The following is a 17,273-nucleotide window of genomic DNA, read 5'->3' on the forward strand; positions in this document are numbered from 1 at the left end:
CTCCACAGCAATAACACAAGTACGAGACAGACACCGACGAATCAACAGTAACGGTACTTCAGAATTTGTAGCACAACCTCCAGTTGATTCCTCAAAAAAACATTTTAAAAGAGGCTCTGAGGACAGATTGAAATCACAGAGTTATGACTGCATTGCCCCTGCTTCTCGCAGCCCTGCCTGCTGGTGCCAGAGTGACCCCGAGGCAGGCGCCAGAGTGGCCGCAGCCAGCACTTGCCTCCGGGCTGCCTGTGGCAATTCCTTACATCTGTCAGGAAGATGCATCACCTCCCAGTTCATTTTCCCATCACTTATCATCATCAGCATTGGCGGTGGCAGTGGCACCTACAGACGTCAAGACAGAAATATAGACCTCCCGGCAGTGCCTTGGTGTGCAGTCATCTCCCCAGAGCAACTCTCAGACGGCGAAGCAGATCCCCCTTCCCGCAACCTGTCTTCCTGACTATAAAAATGGCCTTCTGTACTCAGACCGGAGGAGTAATTTGTTTCCTCCTCTAATCAGGGGATATTTTGCAGAGGAGTAAGGAATACGTCACTGGAAAGTGAAAATAAATCTAGGCCAATGAAAATGAGGTCATCAGTATAAGATCAAGAATGTAAAAATACCTGTTTTAAAAAAACTCTTACTCTGAAGGCATTGCTTTTTCATTGTACGTTTTTAAGAAGCTATACAAAGAGGAGAATGACAATAAAGGAGAAACTGATTGCTTGCCATCCCACACCTCAAACCCATCACTTGAGTTTTAGTGTTTCCTCTCCTTCCCTTCTCACATGAATGTACCATTTTTTTATATTTTTAAAATTATGGCAGATGCAGAATTGGTCTAAGAAAGGATTAGGAATCCTACTACCATGTTCAAATGAGATTATCCATTTAAAATAAACATTGAAAGTTCTTCTGAAATCACAATAAGGTTTAAAATAAAACCTATATATATATATATATATATATATATCCAGAAATTTTATTATTTCTAGAAATCTAAAAGTAGGTCTTAAACATATTGTTTGTTACAAAAAAATACCACTTTTCCTCTTAATCCTCACGAAGCTTTTCAGAGAAAAACACATACACTCGTACTTGCAAATTACTCAAAATAATGTTCACTTCCATTCTGCTGGATTCTGAGACAATCCAGGTTCTTTGGATTCCATCTTGTCAGTAACAGACTTCCTTCCAATCCAATTTCTCTGCACTAAGTCTGTTCTCCACAATGAACTGCTGAATTACAGACTATTCTCATGGCTTTGGTGAACAAAAAGATGAAGCTGGGTGTAGGATGGGATGCAGACAAACAAAATATCACTAGAAACATGGAAACACAGGGAGATGAAACAGAGAAACACTACTCAAAGCGGGGACTGAGTGAGTCTTTACTTATATGGTAACACAAAATGAAACGCAAAATGCAAATGAACAAGTAATCAGTGAGCCCGTTTGAGTTGTTCTGACAATATAAAAAGCAACATACACTCAAAGTGTAGTCATTCTCATGGGACATATCCAGTGGATAATATAAATCACTAGAGACCTGGTGCATGAAATTCGTGCAGGGGGGGCGGGGGTAGTCCCTCAGCCTGTCCTGTGCCCTCTCACAAGCTGGGACCCATCGGGTAGGGTTCCTAGGCCTGGTTGGCGATCAGGAGCTATCAGGGCTCCCCCTGACCCCTGCTGCCGGGAGCTGGCCCCGCCCCCGCCACTGCCACTGCTTGCCATCTGTATGGCACTAACCCCCCTACCCCGCCACTGGTCCCTCCCTCTGTTGGCAACAGGCGTTGGATGCCATTGCTTGGCTGGCCTGGGCCCCCCTCTGTGGGCCGATCGATCATGGGGTCCCCAGATTGACCGCCCTGCAGAGGGAGGCCCCGCCCACCTGGCCGGGGCTATGCAATCGATTGCCACGCAGAGGGTGGCCTCTGCGGGGCGATCATGGGGTGATGGTGGGGTCCCCTGACCAATCGCGTCGCACCCGCCTTGGCTGGCCTGGTGCCAGTGCGTGTCATAGCATGGCCGTCCAGAAGGTCATTCTGCTGTTCGGCCATTCAGTCGATTTGCATATTACGGTTTTATTATTATAGATGATTTTAAAGCAGAACATCTTTACATTTGGACTTGGAGGATGACAGTGAGATTCTTTCTTCTGTAGTCCAGAACACAAGAATTACAGTCCATTGCTGGAAGCCCTGGCCACTGTTCATATTTATCTCAGTGGGTGGGATGGTCCAACCTCAAAATAAAGGGTCCTAGCATCCAGGACCCTCCTTTACTTCCTAATGGGCCTCCATGTGCAATGCAGCCATCTTGTTTAAGATGCCTTATTCTACAGCCCAGTTCCTTTGGTCATTTTTTTTTTTAATCATTACTGTTGAAAGTATTACACTTGTCCCCTTTTGTCCCCCACTGACCCTTTCCACCCCACTTCCTCGCCCTACCCAGGCCTTCCTCACACTATTGTCTGTACCGAGGGGTTATGCATATTATGCATATAAATTCTCTGAGATTCACCAGTCTTGTTCCATGCTTCCATGTCTCTGGATCTAGTCTGGTTTTAAAGCTTCTCTCTTGCAAGGTGCCACTTTGAAAGTATTACATCCTCATTTGTAATGTGCAAAAATCCCTGTGGTTCACCAATCCCAGCCACATTCCCAACATTAATTGCTTCTTTCTTTTCAGTTGAGGGTGAGTCCACAGTTGTCCCATGGTCATTGCCTCCTCCTTCCTTGTCTGCCCGTCCACTGAGCACCTGGCACCCTCGGTACTCCGGTGAGGAATTAAGGACATGATAGGAAGGGATGAATGAGGTCAGGTTAGAGCAGCGGCTGCAAATAATCCAACCTGATAAGGACACTGAGCGAGGCCGTGGGTGCGTTTTTCATCCTGCTCGGCTGGCACCATTCCACCCTGCACACCAGCCCCAGGAAACCAGCAAGGCCCTTTTTTGACCAAGGACGCACGGGCTCTGATGGAGTGCACAGCTACAGAGGGCATACACCCGAGGCCCGTGAGCCGAGTCTGGCCCACAGATGTGATGTGTTTGGCCCTAAGAGCGTTTTAAAAATAATCAGATCAGTTGCCAACATGTAGACCTTGGGTGATTTCACATTGAATTCTGGACTTCTGGCTTCACTTAAAAAATATCTGAAGCTGTGGCAGCACAGGTCTGCATTCCGCATGACGGGAGTTGGCGTCAGCGGAGCTGCAGCTGCCCTACCTGGCCAGGAGGCCTCTCCCCAGTCCACCCGCCCCTCCCATCTGCTTTCCTCATGGACAGGCCCTGCCTGGCCTTGGGGGCATTTGAGTGTAGGACCTTACAAAGAAATTCAGTATTAAACAATACGCACCCCCCTCCTACTTTTTTTCTTATCGGTGCCTCCTGCCAGTAATGTTTACTTCATTTGTATTTTAAGATTGTTTTAAATTCTCATACCACAATAGCAATAAAATAAAATTTCTTACAAATTAACTACGAGCATGTTACAATTTGTGCTTTTACAAGGCCTTCGTTCTATCTCACAGTATGAGAAAAAGAAAACCTTCAGGAACATAATAAAGTGTTATGAGGTGGAGGTTGTATCTCCCTCCTTTTACAACTAGAGGAAGGAAGGGATCATGCCTGTGATGGGCACTGTGGGTTTACATGGCGGCACCTCCCTGTTGCTGTGAGTAGTGGGGAAGCTGTGTGCCAAGTGCAAGCCCAAAAAAAGACCGAAGTTGTCCTTCCTCTGGCCAGACCAGCAGCTTGGATGCAAGAGAACCAACCTTATTCAAGGCCAATGAGAGTGGGTTCACGCCTATGTGAAAACATTTTCAGCCTCCCCAGAAAGGGCAGTGCAGCTTAAAACGCTTCACATGAGATTTTATTACTCTGCATCATAGTTGGCCTTAGGCTGCTTGGGATCCCAGGACCCAGTCATTTATGAATTTGTGCTGCACCCCACCCTCTCAGCCCTGGCCCTACCAGCTGCAGTCTGTCCGCCCAGGTTCCCTGAGGTCCCTGGGGCTTTCTTTTGTATTGCTACCCCTACCACCCAACAGACCTCTCACGAGGTCTGCCTGCCTTCAGTACCCATGAGTCCATTTCAGCTCAGCTTTTAATTGCCCTTCACTGATGCTGGCAATTTTCAATTTTGTCATTCAATTAGGCAGGCGTGCTGTGTGTTTACCATTTTCATAGGGGGTAGAGGTGAAGACGGAGATTGGGCAGGGGATGAGACCAGAAAAAAAGTAAAGGAAATATTTTCCAATGTTTCAGCTCTACCAATTTGGGTAGGAAAGTTTGTGGGGACATGCAGACACAGGGCTAGGCGGTGGGACCTGCATGTTGTGCAGAATCTGCTGGTGACACATTGCCCCCCTTCTTTTGATGTGCCCAAAGCACTGGGAGAAACTTTACTCCAAACTGATGCTTGGCTGGAGAAAACAAAGAACAAAATAAGCAGCATCAACTATACTCAATGTCTGCAGGGTTTTTCCTACTCCGCTGAGTTTTGATAAACTGCCAAGAACAGAAGTCCCTCCAGTGCCTGTTAAAGTTTGTGGGAGGGGCTCCTTAGCCCTAATGGGTCTATCAACACCATGTCACCTTCTCATGAGTGGCTTCAATGATGGCCCAAAAGCTTCCTTTAAGGGAAGATTCAATTTGGGGAAGAGCTCAAAGCAACTATGAGACCTACTGGATAATAAAAATCAGACAAGCAATTTAAAAAATAGCCTCCCCCTCTACTAGTCTGATATTCAGGTGATATTTTAAAAATTGTTTTGGTTGTGACTTGAAAATTGACTCTGAAAATAATTCCAAACGGAGACGTCCAAAAATCTGTTGGGGAATGGCAGCATCACTTGGAAAAAGCTTGGAGTGGCCAACAAAATTTCTTTGAGAAACTACACGCCTTGAACATACATGCTCTGGTGTGCTTGGCTCACATAAAAGGGGCTTACTGATTGTGACTACAGTCACATATCACATAAATGGCTCGAATGAAATTCTTCTTAGCATGAACTGCCTCACTCCGTTTTACAAGGCGTCAGCACTGTTTCGTTCTGAAGGCTCGTGTTACACAGATTTCTCCTCTTTCGCCAGAGTCGCTGTTGCCACATTTACCAGTAAACTAGGAGGCCCAGCAATTAAAAGTAAGTTAAGGCTTGTCAAAATAAATGAGCAGAGCACATTCGGTGATGAGGTAACCTCAACTGATTTGTATTGCAACTTCTCTCTTTACTCTCTAATTCGCCAATACTTGGGAAAACAGAGTAGTTCCCTATACCCCTACACACACACACACACACAGCCAAATTTTTATTGGGATAAATTTTCAGTTTGAAAGCCTGCACATAAGATACCGGACTTTCTTTAATATAGCAAGAGCTTTTTTTAAAAAAAAAAATCACAAACTAAGTACTGGAATACTTGGGTGGAAAAAAGTGTAATATATTAAATGTTGTCCCCAGTTGGCTCAGTAGCTTGGCTGGCAAGGAAGCGACTCATTCCAAGTGTTGGATTCAGTTTCTTTCACTCTCTGATTTAACAGTGGCCAGAAGCATGGCAGTGGCTAAAAGTCTAGTCCTGAAGCAGAAAAATGATAGAGGCAAGAAACTTCTACTGGAAAGAGGCAACTAAAGGAGAGCCAAGAAGCACACAGGGGGACCCAGAGGGAGAGCACAAGCTGGTCAGGTTTCACCCACTTCTTCACTTACGGAATATTCCTGCGTGCACATGCTGGAGGAGATGTACACTACTCTCCACGCCTGTGTGGGGCATACAGCACAAGGGAGACAGACAAGAAAACAAGCCATTACAATATAATGCAGTCCTTGCTTAGACAAATAAATGCACAGCAGTCTGAGACACCTAACCTAGACCTTGGCAATGAGGGAAGTCTGCCTAGTAGATGTGAAATCTAAGCTGAAAGCTGGAGGATGAGGGTGTGGATGGAGAGGGAGTTGTAGGGGCAGGAGGAAGTGTTCCAGATAGTAGTGATGTTAGGACAAAGGTCTCAAGGTCTGGGCGGTTCTTACTAAATGCTAGTCTTAAAATGCAGCACAGTATTTTGCAGAGGCAGCTGTAACCTGATGAGCTTGACCAGAACCCAACCTGGTAAGTTTAGCCACTGCCAAGAAGAAATCAACATGTAATTAACCAAATAGTGTACATAAGCAATGGCTAAGCCTCCCTTCAGGGAGACGGAGCTTTCTTGCTGCAAGTAAATAAAACTACCTAATGACAACCACGTCTCGTTCTTGACTAGAGCACTCCAAGCAGTGAATCCCTTGAGTTTGGTAATGGTTACAGCATGCGCAAAGGCCTAGAGGTGAGAATTCTGATATAGAATTTCCAGAAAGATGAATAACACTGATTTAGCCTTTATTGCTCTTTTTATCTACAAAAAGGGAGACTTACATTGTGAGGGCCAAGCTGGGGTGAGAAGCAGGGATGGTTGGGGGAGCATTTCCAAAACCAGAGTGTACACACAGCACATCTTCTTGGAATATCAAATTTTCTGACAAGTTTGGAGAAAATACAAGTGCACGTTTGCTATCAAAAAGGAGACTTCAATGGAATGTATTGAGCCTGAACCATCTCCTGGGGAAGCGGTATTATATTTTCTGTTTGAACACCCACAAAAACATTCACGAAGCAAAACTTTGCACCAGGGTCTGGATCTGTGTGCTTTTATATATAATCTCTTATTTATGTTTCACAAAGACCCTGGGACACACATACCTTTATAATGTCTTTTGTGGGGACAAGGGAACCAAGGTTCAGAGAGTTTCTATAATTGCCTCACAGACACACAGCCAGGAATTCTGATGTTAAATTTGCTTTTCTCCATTATTTCAGCATGCAAAACTGCAATGGTAAAGTAATGCCTTACCTTTGTTAAACATTTGTTTAAAATCACCTTCACTATATTTTTAATTTGACTTCATTACAACTCTGTATTGCCTTTTGCAATCATATTCTAACTATGTTACAGATGGCAAAGCTCAGAAATGTTTGGCCAAGGTTGTGCACTACCAAGTAGGGGCAACATCAGCTCAGACAATCCATGCCCAATAACGAGTCCAGAGCTCTTCTGATTCACCGCCCCCGCCCAGATTTCTCTGAAACATGGGCATGTCTTTAAATCATATAGGTCAGAATTCCATAGACATCCTCAGCCCTGGATTGTATTGCTTTTGGTGTTTACCAACTGTAATTCCAAATGAATTGCTCTTTCCTCTCTCTGGCAGAGACTAAATAAAAATGGTAGGAATGATCATCATCATGAGAGAAACATGTATAGACCTCTATGTCCCTAACTTACCTTGCCCACAGATATCACTGAACTAGTCTTTGGAACATTACTAGTACATTCCATAGCCAAATCATTTGACACTTAAATATCATCATAAGAGAAAATCTGATTATGACCATATTTCCTTGTATTTTATTTTAAAAGGCAAATAAGATAGTATTGTACTGGAAAACCCATTCTAGATGTCAGGACTGCTCTGACAAATCCCTATAGTGATTGGCCTTTTTGTAGTTTGCAGCCCTAGCTTGTAGTTTAAAATACTTGCAAATGATTTGGGGGTCATTTAATTATTTCTAAAATCTCAATACAGAGCATGAACCAACTTATACTAGATGTTCAGAGCTTGAAAAGACCTTATATATTTTTAATTTATCGTTATTGTTGAAAGTAATACATTTTAAGCCTAGAGATAGAGATACTTTTAAATTTGTGTGTGCGTGAGATTAATAGTGGGTTTAATATTTAAAATTATTTTTGGAAAGGAGGAAGAATATCCATGCTCGCATAGCTGCACAAGAGAAGTAAAAAGAATGTACAACAGAAAATAATTTTATAAACATACACATAAATGCAAGATAAAATATATCGTGTTCAGTTCTAGGTGCCACTTCTTAAGAAGGCCATAGATAAATTGGAATGTCCTAAGACAGAGTAAGGAAGTCAAGATAGGCTGTGTTTGGAAAACTATCTCATGTAGCATAGCTAAGGAAACATCTAACTTGCAGAGACAAAAGCACTCTTCTTGTGCTCTAAGGATCTAAAGAGCCATCAGATAAAAGGAGAATTTGCCTTCAAGGATAGACCTTAGAAGAAATTTCAGGGATGCCAAACTCAGCAAAGACTTCCTATTAATGACACCTGGAATGGGCTGATGTGGGGTAGCAGCTTTATGAGATCACAATCACCCCACTAAGAACCCGTTCATATAGAGGTCTGGAGGGATCCTTAGAGGTGGGAAAAACAGGATCACGCATTAGGAAGGAGGAATAGGTTACCTTCTAACTCAAAGATTCTGTGTGGTCTGAGATGGCAGTAGAAACACCCCTGAAGCAAATCCAGGACCTCAGGACAGTCCTGACCCACTTCAACCCCTCTCCAGGGTGCTACAGGGACACTCTCTGCTGAACTTCCCTTATCCTACGTCAGTGGTCGGCAAACTGTGGCTCGCGAGCAACATGTGGCTCTTTGACCCCTTGAGTGTGGCTCTTCCACAAAATACCGCGTGCAGGTGCGCACGTACAGTGCTATTGAAACTTGGTGGCCCATGCGCAGAAGTCGGTTTTCGGCTCTCAAAAGAAATTTCAAACGTTGAACTGTTGATATTTGGCTCTGTTGACTAATGAGTTTGCCGACCACTGTCCTACGTCATCAGCCATCCTGATCCCACCGGGAATGTGAATAAAATATGGAGGTTTAAGGGAGGGGAGGGAGGAGAAGGAGTGGAAGAAGGAGAGAGAAAATACTTTTAAAAAGAAAACTGAAATGTTCATTCAACGAGAATATGATTTACTCTCTGTTGTAGATGAAACTTATTGATTCCACAAGGACAAAACTATGACCTAATGCGGTCCAAACAAAAAGAAAGTATCTGGGAAGAAAAAGGAAACATTTCTAGCACTAGGAAGTTGAGCCTGGGCTTAAGCCAACTGTGTCTTGCACAGGCTTCTGGAAAGGAACTATGGAATAATTTGGGAACTGGATCCCTTACACAGTCATGTACAGGAAACTATCCAAATCCAAGTTCCAAATTTTTGGCACACCTGAAGTGGTCATGCTTTACTCCTGATTTTGCAAAGATTGCTTGATTTCTACAGTGGATTTGTTTGGCAATTATTATTGAGAATGTATGGAGTACAGATGACAATCTTGATTTCCATTTTAGAGCTGAGGAGACATAACAGCAAAATGCATGGGGAGCTTTAAAGACTACCCAGATCAAGAGTCAGTTGTCCTGGCTTCACTCTCCTGGCTTCACTCTCATACCTCTCAGTGTTTGCGAGGACTAAACTTCTGGGCAACACCAGACCAGTGGCACTCAAAGTTCAGCGTGCATGAGAATCATCCCAAAGGCTTATTGAAACAGATTGCTGGGTCCAACTCCAAGAGTTTCTGATTCAGTAGATCTGGGTTGGAGCCTGAGAATGTACATTTCTAACAAGTTTCCAGGTGATGTTGCTTCTGCTGGTCCCAGAACCACATTTGAGAACTGCTATCTAAGATCAATGACTTGTCCCAGCCCGGGCTACATCTGCACTTAATTAAAAGATGGTGACCTCTTCCCCACAACCCCCACCTCCACAGATGGTAACTTCATTACGCAGGATCCATGCCTAGTGCCCTTCTGATTAAACTGCCTCAGTGGACTTCACTAAGCATTTCCCATGAAGACCACCCAGAAACCTCAGAAAGTCTCAAATTTGTGTGTTTGTGTGTGTGTGTGCACGGGCTTAATTCCCAGTACTATACAAGGGACAGACGTTGGAGTAAAAACCCTACAAAATTTGGGCCTGGGTTACTTTAAAATTTCCTTTCTTCATAGTATTTCATGGCAGCAGATATTTTCTAAGTTTCTCCTGTTAATGAGATCCAGGTTTATAATTTTATATGCAGCCTTTTTAGAGGAAGAATCTCAATGTAGGGATATCCATTCATCAGAACTACAATATAACAGATCTCATGTCTACTAATAAAGGAGGAAAATAGAAAAATGCAAGAATCTAATAACAATTAGCTTAAAATTCAATGATTACACACACAGCATGTACGCATCATAAGATATTTAAAATAGGCATTGAGTCTAGAGCAGTCCAAATGCATATATTAGCTGTGAAAAATAAAATCCTGCCCATGTATTTTCAAATATAATTATAACTAGAAGCCTGATGCACAAAATTCGTGCATGGGTAGGGTCCCTAGGCCTGGCCGGCAATCAGGGCCGATCTGTGGGGCGACCGGTGGGGCAATTGCGGGCCCCTGCTGACACCCGCCTTGGCTGGCCTGGGGCCTACGGGCTGAGGGCAGCTCCTGCATTGAGCATCTGCCCCCTGGTGGTCAGTGTGCATCATAGCAACCAGTCGTTAGACCAGTCGTTCTGCTGTTTGGTCGATTTGCATATTAGGTTTTATTATATAGGATGTGTATATTTTTATTGAATCCAAATCTAGAAATCAGATTGTTAAGATTTTATCAATTCTTTCAATTAAAATGTTCCAATTTAATAACCAAAAAAGGAAATAAACTCCCTATAAAATAAAGGTCCCTTTTTTTCTGAAGAAGAGTATAGTTTGATATTTAGGTGATTAAGCAAGCATAGTGGGCTAAATGTCTGTAATAACAATACTGGCACATCTATGCATACACAGAAATTGTCATTTAGCAAACACTAATTCTTTAATCCAATGCTTTTATCTAGCCCCAATTTACTAAAGACACTTAAAGGAAGGAAAATGAACAAAATACACTTCTATTTTGTATGAGGTACTATGATTAACAGCACAAAAACTGCACACTGCATACTTAAGTAATGCATTTCCAATGTGGCAAAGCGTTTCAAGAAAAACATAAGAGGAAAACACAAGGTCATTGTTGAGTATCTGTAGGAATTCAGTTAGGAAGTGGGACCCACAGTTTGATTATGCCATTTTTAACACAATACCTTGCACAGAGTAAACATTTAATAATATTGTTTACATTGAGTTCATATTCAGACTGTGATCACTGAGTCATTGTATACGTTCTACTGAACAATCTTAGTGTTGTCCTAAACAACAAATGCTGTGATGACTATCTGTGTTCACATATCTCCTTCTCGCACAAGTTCCCTCAGAGCCTATTTTGGGAGGAGGAGTCCATCATCTTCCAGCTCCCCCTTTCAGAAATGGTCTATTGATGTGAGCCATGGAAACTTTAGCTGCACTTTCCAATGATGGGGTTCATTTCCCACAGATTAAAACCGAGTTTTTTAATTAGCATATGGAGAAAGAATAACATTTGCAGGCTGTGGTGTAGGCTTTTCCTCTTTAGCAACACAGAAAGACACCAACTTCACTTTGTAATTCACCAGCATAAGCAGGAAAGGACTGAAAGTAGAGAAGCCTGAAGAGAGGGCTGTGAAAACAGCTGGATAAAAGACACAGGCTGCCAAGTCTTTTAAGAAACAGATGAAGATAAAGTGAGAAATCCAAAGTGGAGCAATCAGCCACATTAATAAAATACTGAACTTGGCCCCTCTAAGAATTTCTGAGTCATCCTCTCCAATCCACATGTCGCCATATGTCATCTTCTTTCTTTCCAAAAGGAGACATGACACCCAGAAACAGACAAAGACTAAAATGGCTAAAGGAAGCATATGGATCAGAACTACAAATACTTTCCCATAGTAAAACTCTACCTGCTTGCTTCCAGTCAGTTAGGCAACCCAGGTAAATTCTGTTAGAGGACCAGGGGTATGGACCATTCCCTGCGTTCGAGTGTTCTGATTTTCCAGTATAAATTAACACTGGGATGTACACAGCCACACCAGCCATCCAAAGCGCAGCAACCACCTTCAAGGCATGCTTCTGACAGTCTAGGTTTGGCGCCTCCCTCAAGCAGAGGACAGTTGGGTGAAGCTTCTGGAGGTAGAGCAACACAAAGTGTAACGTGAGCCAGATGGCCAGGGAGGTCATCAGGGCTGAAGTGCAGAACCTTGCAGCCAGCTGAATCCAACATGAAACCAAAGGAATAAACAGTTTTCATGACATTCAGCACTAAGTTTTTCATGAGTTGGACAAATATAAGACTGAAAATCAGAAAAAAAGGATAGGATGTTTGCAAATGCCCAGTGATGCATTTCCTGGTAGAATAAAATAAACACACGTTTTCAGCCAAGCTCACGAGGATGAGGGTGGCACAAGCGATGATCTTGAGCATGACTACAGATGGCTTCATGGTAGCTGGCAAATCGGTGACCTCAAAGGTCTTCTCTTCAGTTTAAGCCACTAGGCATTCCAATAACTTGTAAGAGGTCTTTAGTGAGAACTGCGTTTTTTTTAATCCACTGAATGTTGACAAAATCATCAAATGGTGTCACCCTAACAGTTCAAAGATGGTCTGTCAGAGATTGCTCCAGTGATGAGCTGCTGAAAACAGAACAGCTTTCCAAAAGGATTCTGTTTTATCAGCTCTGGGGACTTAACTGTGATGAGAAAGTTTTAGGTATCATCACTTAATTAAAAGTTCTCAGAAATGTATTTATAACACTGTAATGCAATTTCCTAGATGAGTGTCATAGGGTTTTCAACAACCATGAGGGAGAGAATAAATTTGTGATAGCGAAGGAAAGGTGGTCAGTGGCTAAAGTGACCCTTTTCACTCGTGGAAAAAAAACTAAAGTGTGTGTGTCTGAATAACAATGAAGACTTCCAAATAACCAAAAAATTGCAAATTACCAATGACAGTAATAACATGATAGAGATTTAACAAGTACAGTAGTTTTCTAGTTTCTCTACCATTTTTGGAGAGTATGAATACTCTTACCTGTTCTGGTGATCTCAAGCAATTGTGACTGTTACAAAAATGACGACAGAAACTACTTGGGAAGGCAGTAGAGGAGAAAACAAAGGGAGGAAGAAAGGAAGAGAGCGATTAAGGAGATTCTTCCCTCCCCCAAGGGCACAAGAGGCTAGGAAAAGATTTCTGTCCTTAGTATGATTGGAGAGTACAGACCAAAGACAGAAAAATGGTATTAAAACACGTTGCTCAAGTAATCTGACATTAACTCATTTTTTGTATGAATTCTCTTGGCCAAGTATGTCTTTTTTTTTTTTAAATATTTTATTGATTTTTTTACAGAGAGGAAGGGAGAGGGACAGAGAGCTATAAACATGGATGAGAGAGAAACATCGATCAGCTGCCTCCCGCACACCCCCCACTGGGGATGTGCCCACACAACCAAGGTACATGCCCTTGACCGGAATCGAATCTGGGACCCTTCAGTCCGCAGGCCGATGCTCTATCCACTGAGCCAAACCAGTCAGGGCCAAGCATGTCTTAATGATCCATTCTGGGGGCAAGCTACTTTCCCTCTATTTATAACTTTTGCTGTCAATCATCCTATCCTATACTGTCACAACACATGCTTCAGTCCACCCAGTGGTGTACTGGAGCCAGCTTGCACCGACTTGAGCAATTGTGCACATCTCTTTCCAATTCTGCCGTTAGTAACTTCATGTTAGGAGCTTGAAATTGGGTGTGCTTGGAATATTTACACCATGGAAATGAGCAAATGCTACAAATCAGGGCTTTTGAGGGAAAGGACAGTTGTTTTACTAGGACAACATTGGCCTAAAAAAAATTAGAGTTATAAAATATTAGCTGGTATTTTATCTACATAAGGGTAAGATCAGTATTTGGCACGCACCAACCCTTTAACTAAGGGCATGTGTAAGAGGTTTATGGCAGTGTTAGCAGCCAAAAAAGCTGGGCCCCACAATTCCATTGGGGAGGATGAGCCTGGGGGGCTAACACTTCCTATTAAACCCTTGATCTTTCATTGGCTACTAAGACAGGAAATCATTTCAGAGACCTGACACCACATTTTTCTTTCAGAAAAAGATATTCATTACCTTGGTGTCAACTGTAGTCAGTCAAATGGCTAAGTTTCTAATGATAATGATAATAACAATAAGATAGTAATAGTAATAAGACAATAATAATGCTCATATTGGCTATCATTTAACACCAATTTGAGCCAGACACTATGTTGATGTTTGGCTTTATAAAGTTAACCTCACATAATCCTTAATATCATTTTCATTTCACTGACGAAGAAACAGAAAACCAGAGAGGAAAAGTAAATTGCTAAAGGTACTGAGTAATGGACACAGGAATCAAAATCAGGTATGACTGATTCCCAAACCACCAGTTCTTCATCACAGCTTCTCCACATACGCTGTCAGATGGTGGATTTTCTGCTGACTAGTCTTGATCTTCCCCTAATGACTTACAATTTGTACTCTCAACATACAGAGGCCATAATAAACTTTTGAGAAGTGAGTCCTTAGGTTTATAATATACAAGTCATGCATGTTTTTGGATAGCAATTAGTCATCTCCCTCCTCCTCCAATGATAGTAACACACACAATGGGTCTTGGAGAGATCTTTAAATATTCTGCCACACCAGTTCAAGATGCCTTATTTGAAACAGAAAAAAACTGTTTTCAGGACCCCCCTTCCTGCCCCCATAGGCAGAATGAACTAAGAAATTGTCTTTGGGATGCTATTTCTCAAATATGCCCAAACAATTTATGACAAGTAATACTGACTTCTCAGGGCTAAAAGGGTTAAAACAAATGTTTTGTAAACCCTCCCCCCAAAAAGGCTTACATAAACATTCATTTTTCAAAGGATCAGCAAACATATAATATGTTCCTTTGCATTAGGGCAAAAGTATAAAATATATGTTATTTTTTCCCCTATAGGGTTCAGAAATAGCATACATTAAAATGTAAAGGAAGTAAAAATAATTTTCATGAATAATGGCTTGATTGATGGATAATACTTTTGTTAACTATGGCAAAGGAGGGCTACAGAGTTATCTTTGTAAGACTGCATCAATTGGTTGTCTGCTGAGAATCTATCTTGTGCTCAGCAAGGCACTGGACTCTAAGAATGATACACAGGAGTGGAAGCCATTGTCCCTGCCTTCAAGAGACACATAGTCTAGTTCTAAGAACACAGTGATGTATAATGCATGTGTTATTTATGTCACTTATTATAAGGCATATTTAAATAGTTATTTATTAAAATTAATAAGTAATGAATAATATGGTATAATAAATTGTCTGGTCGTGAGTACAAAAATAAAACATTAAGACAAGAAAGGGACTCATTTGGGTGGGACTATTTTTAGTCTTTAGTTCACAGGAAAGGAAACTGAAGCTCTGAGAAGTTAAACCACTTGCCCTAACCAGCGGGAAGAGATGGCATTGAACTCTGCAGACCTCTGGCTTCCAGCGGCTCTCTTGAAACAGAAAGGGGCAGGGAAAAGCAAAGCTGACTGAACTGTGAAGCAGAGGTGCCAAGAAACCTGTGCAACCGCTGAGCCCCTGACAGCGGAAAGCCATTTCTCAGCAGGGCCCCGCACCCGAGGGCCCGGGAGGCAATGCTGCATCCTCCACCGAGGAAGTCAATGGTCCCGTGTACGCTTCAAGGAGGAAGGAAAAAAAATCTTCCTTGGGACACTGAACATAGGCTCTGCCAATCCAACTTCACTGAGGTCATTTGAGAACTGAGGAGTTCAAAGGTTCTCCACAGCTTCCATTTACTTTGGCATAAGATTTAACAGAAAAAGAACTAAGGGAGAACATATATGGCCCAGGCTGTTTTCCAAATGGCAAACTGCTGAAGTTATTTAGAATTTGCTTTAAGTCCCAATCACATGTAAAGTGGTTCAGATGTAAATGCTTTCCGCGTGGCTTAAGGCGATCCAGGCCCCCTCAAATGCACTTGTGCTGTTCTTATAGGAAGGCTGCGGATTCAAAATCTTAAAGTTCTTTGGGTTCCTCCTGATTAGAGGCTGCTGTTACTTCATGCAACGCTGGGTTGGCGGAGGAGAAATACAGCACACGTCTTCCTTTGGGCATCAGGTTCTCACAGTAGCGCAAAGATAAACAAACTTTGCAGCCCGTGGGAAGGGCATTTACTCCTTTAAATTGAGTATGTAATATAAGTAAATGTCTTTTAAGAAGAGATGCCTGAAACTTGATTCTGAATCTATAGAAGGGCACTCATTTATTTTAATGAAGATCAGTATAGAGCATCTGGGGGAGGGTGTGCCTTCTTGAGAGCAGGCTGGTTTGACCAAGCTGGATGATTTACTAAGAATGTCTCACAGAAAGATGCTGCTTAAAATTATCTGATGTGTTCCCTGGCCAGGAGCAAACTGGTATTTTTATATAGAACAAAATGGAGGGAATCGCCAAATCTTTTATCTTGTAATCAATGGCTGCCTGAAGTTATTTTCAATTCTCTCTAAGGCAGTGATTTCGTGACCAGCCAGGGTAGGACTGAAAACCCCTAGTCCAAATTAGAAGTGAGTGAAGAGGAATGCCAGGCTGGCTGGGGCCCCAGCAGTTAAATGGTAACTGCCTTTTAGATCTACTAGTGTTGCTAATTATATTAGTGTGCTCAGTGCTGGGAAATGTGCATGCGAGCTCCAGGCCACTCTGGTGGGGGGAGCTACGACTGATTAAGCCTGGCACTGAGCTGGACCCTTCACACACATTCTCTCCTGAAACCCGCACAGTAGCCTAGGAGGTATTACTGGTTTCACTACGGCCGAGTCACTTGCCCAGTGGGTTCCAGTTGGTACATGATTGAAACAGGAGTCTCACCCGGTTTGTGTGGCCCCCAAGAGCAGTGGGTTGGCAGGGCCTTGAGTAGGAATGGGGAGAAACACTATATCAAAACACTGGCAGTAACTGGGTAGCAGAGAAGAATGAGGGAATTTGAGAATCGAGCCTTGAAGCCTCCAAGTATATGGAGCCCCGTACGAGCGAGGTAAGGAAGAGCCTACACTTAGAGAAGCTCTGAGAGTAGAATCTGGGGGAGCCTCTAAGTCAGAACACAGGAGGATGGGAGGGGAGAAGCTTCCAGAAGAAGAGGGGTGGCTTTATGGTGCACAGGGAAACCACTGAGCTCTTCCCACACCCAAGGTGCCAGAGCCGAGACTCCCAATGTCTGAGGCTGAAAGGCCTGGTGAACCAGGAAGCCACGTGGAGGCGGCAGTGCCTATGCTGGCACTCTCTAGGCCAAATTATGAGAGTGACAAAGTCTGCCCTTAGGAATCTGAAGCCAGGAGACCTGAGGTTAAATCATATGTGGACTGTGAAAGGTTTGTTGAGTTGTATCTGCTCTGACCTTGGGTTCCCTACAGACAATGACATATATACTACTAGAGTCATATATGTGCAAGTAT

The 17,273-nt window shown here is 42.8% G+C and overlaps 1 protein-coding gene across 3 annotated transcripts in view; it reads right to left on the reverse strand.

Moving 5' to 3' along the window:
• Positions 1–17,273, reverse strand: part of SNCAIP (synuclein alpha interacting protein) — a 137,008-nt gene that overhangs the window by 66,565 nt on the left and 53,170 nt on the right. The gene's annotated exons all lie outside the window — the stretch shown is intronic.

Source organism: Eptesicus fuscus, chromosome 4 (assembly GCF_027574615.1).
Source record: "Eptesicus fuscus isolate TK198812 chromosome 4, DD_ASM_mEF_20220401, whole genome shotgun sequence".
Classification (NCBI taxonomy): domain Eukaryota; kingdom Metazoa; phylum Chordata; class Mammalia; order Chiroptera; family Vespertilionidae; genus Eptesicus; species Eptesicus fuscus.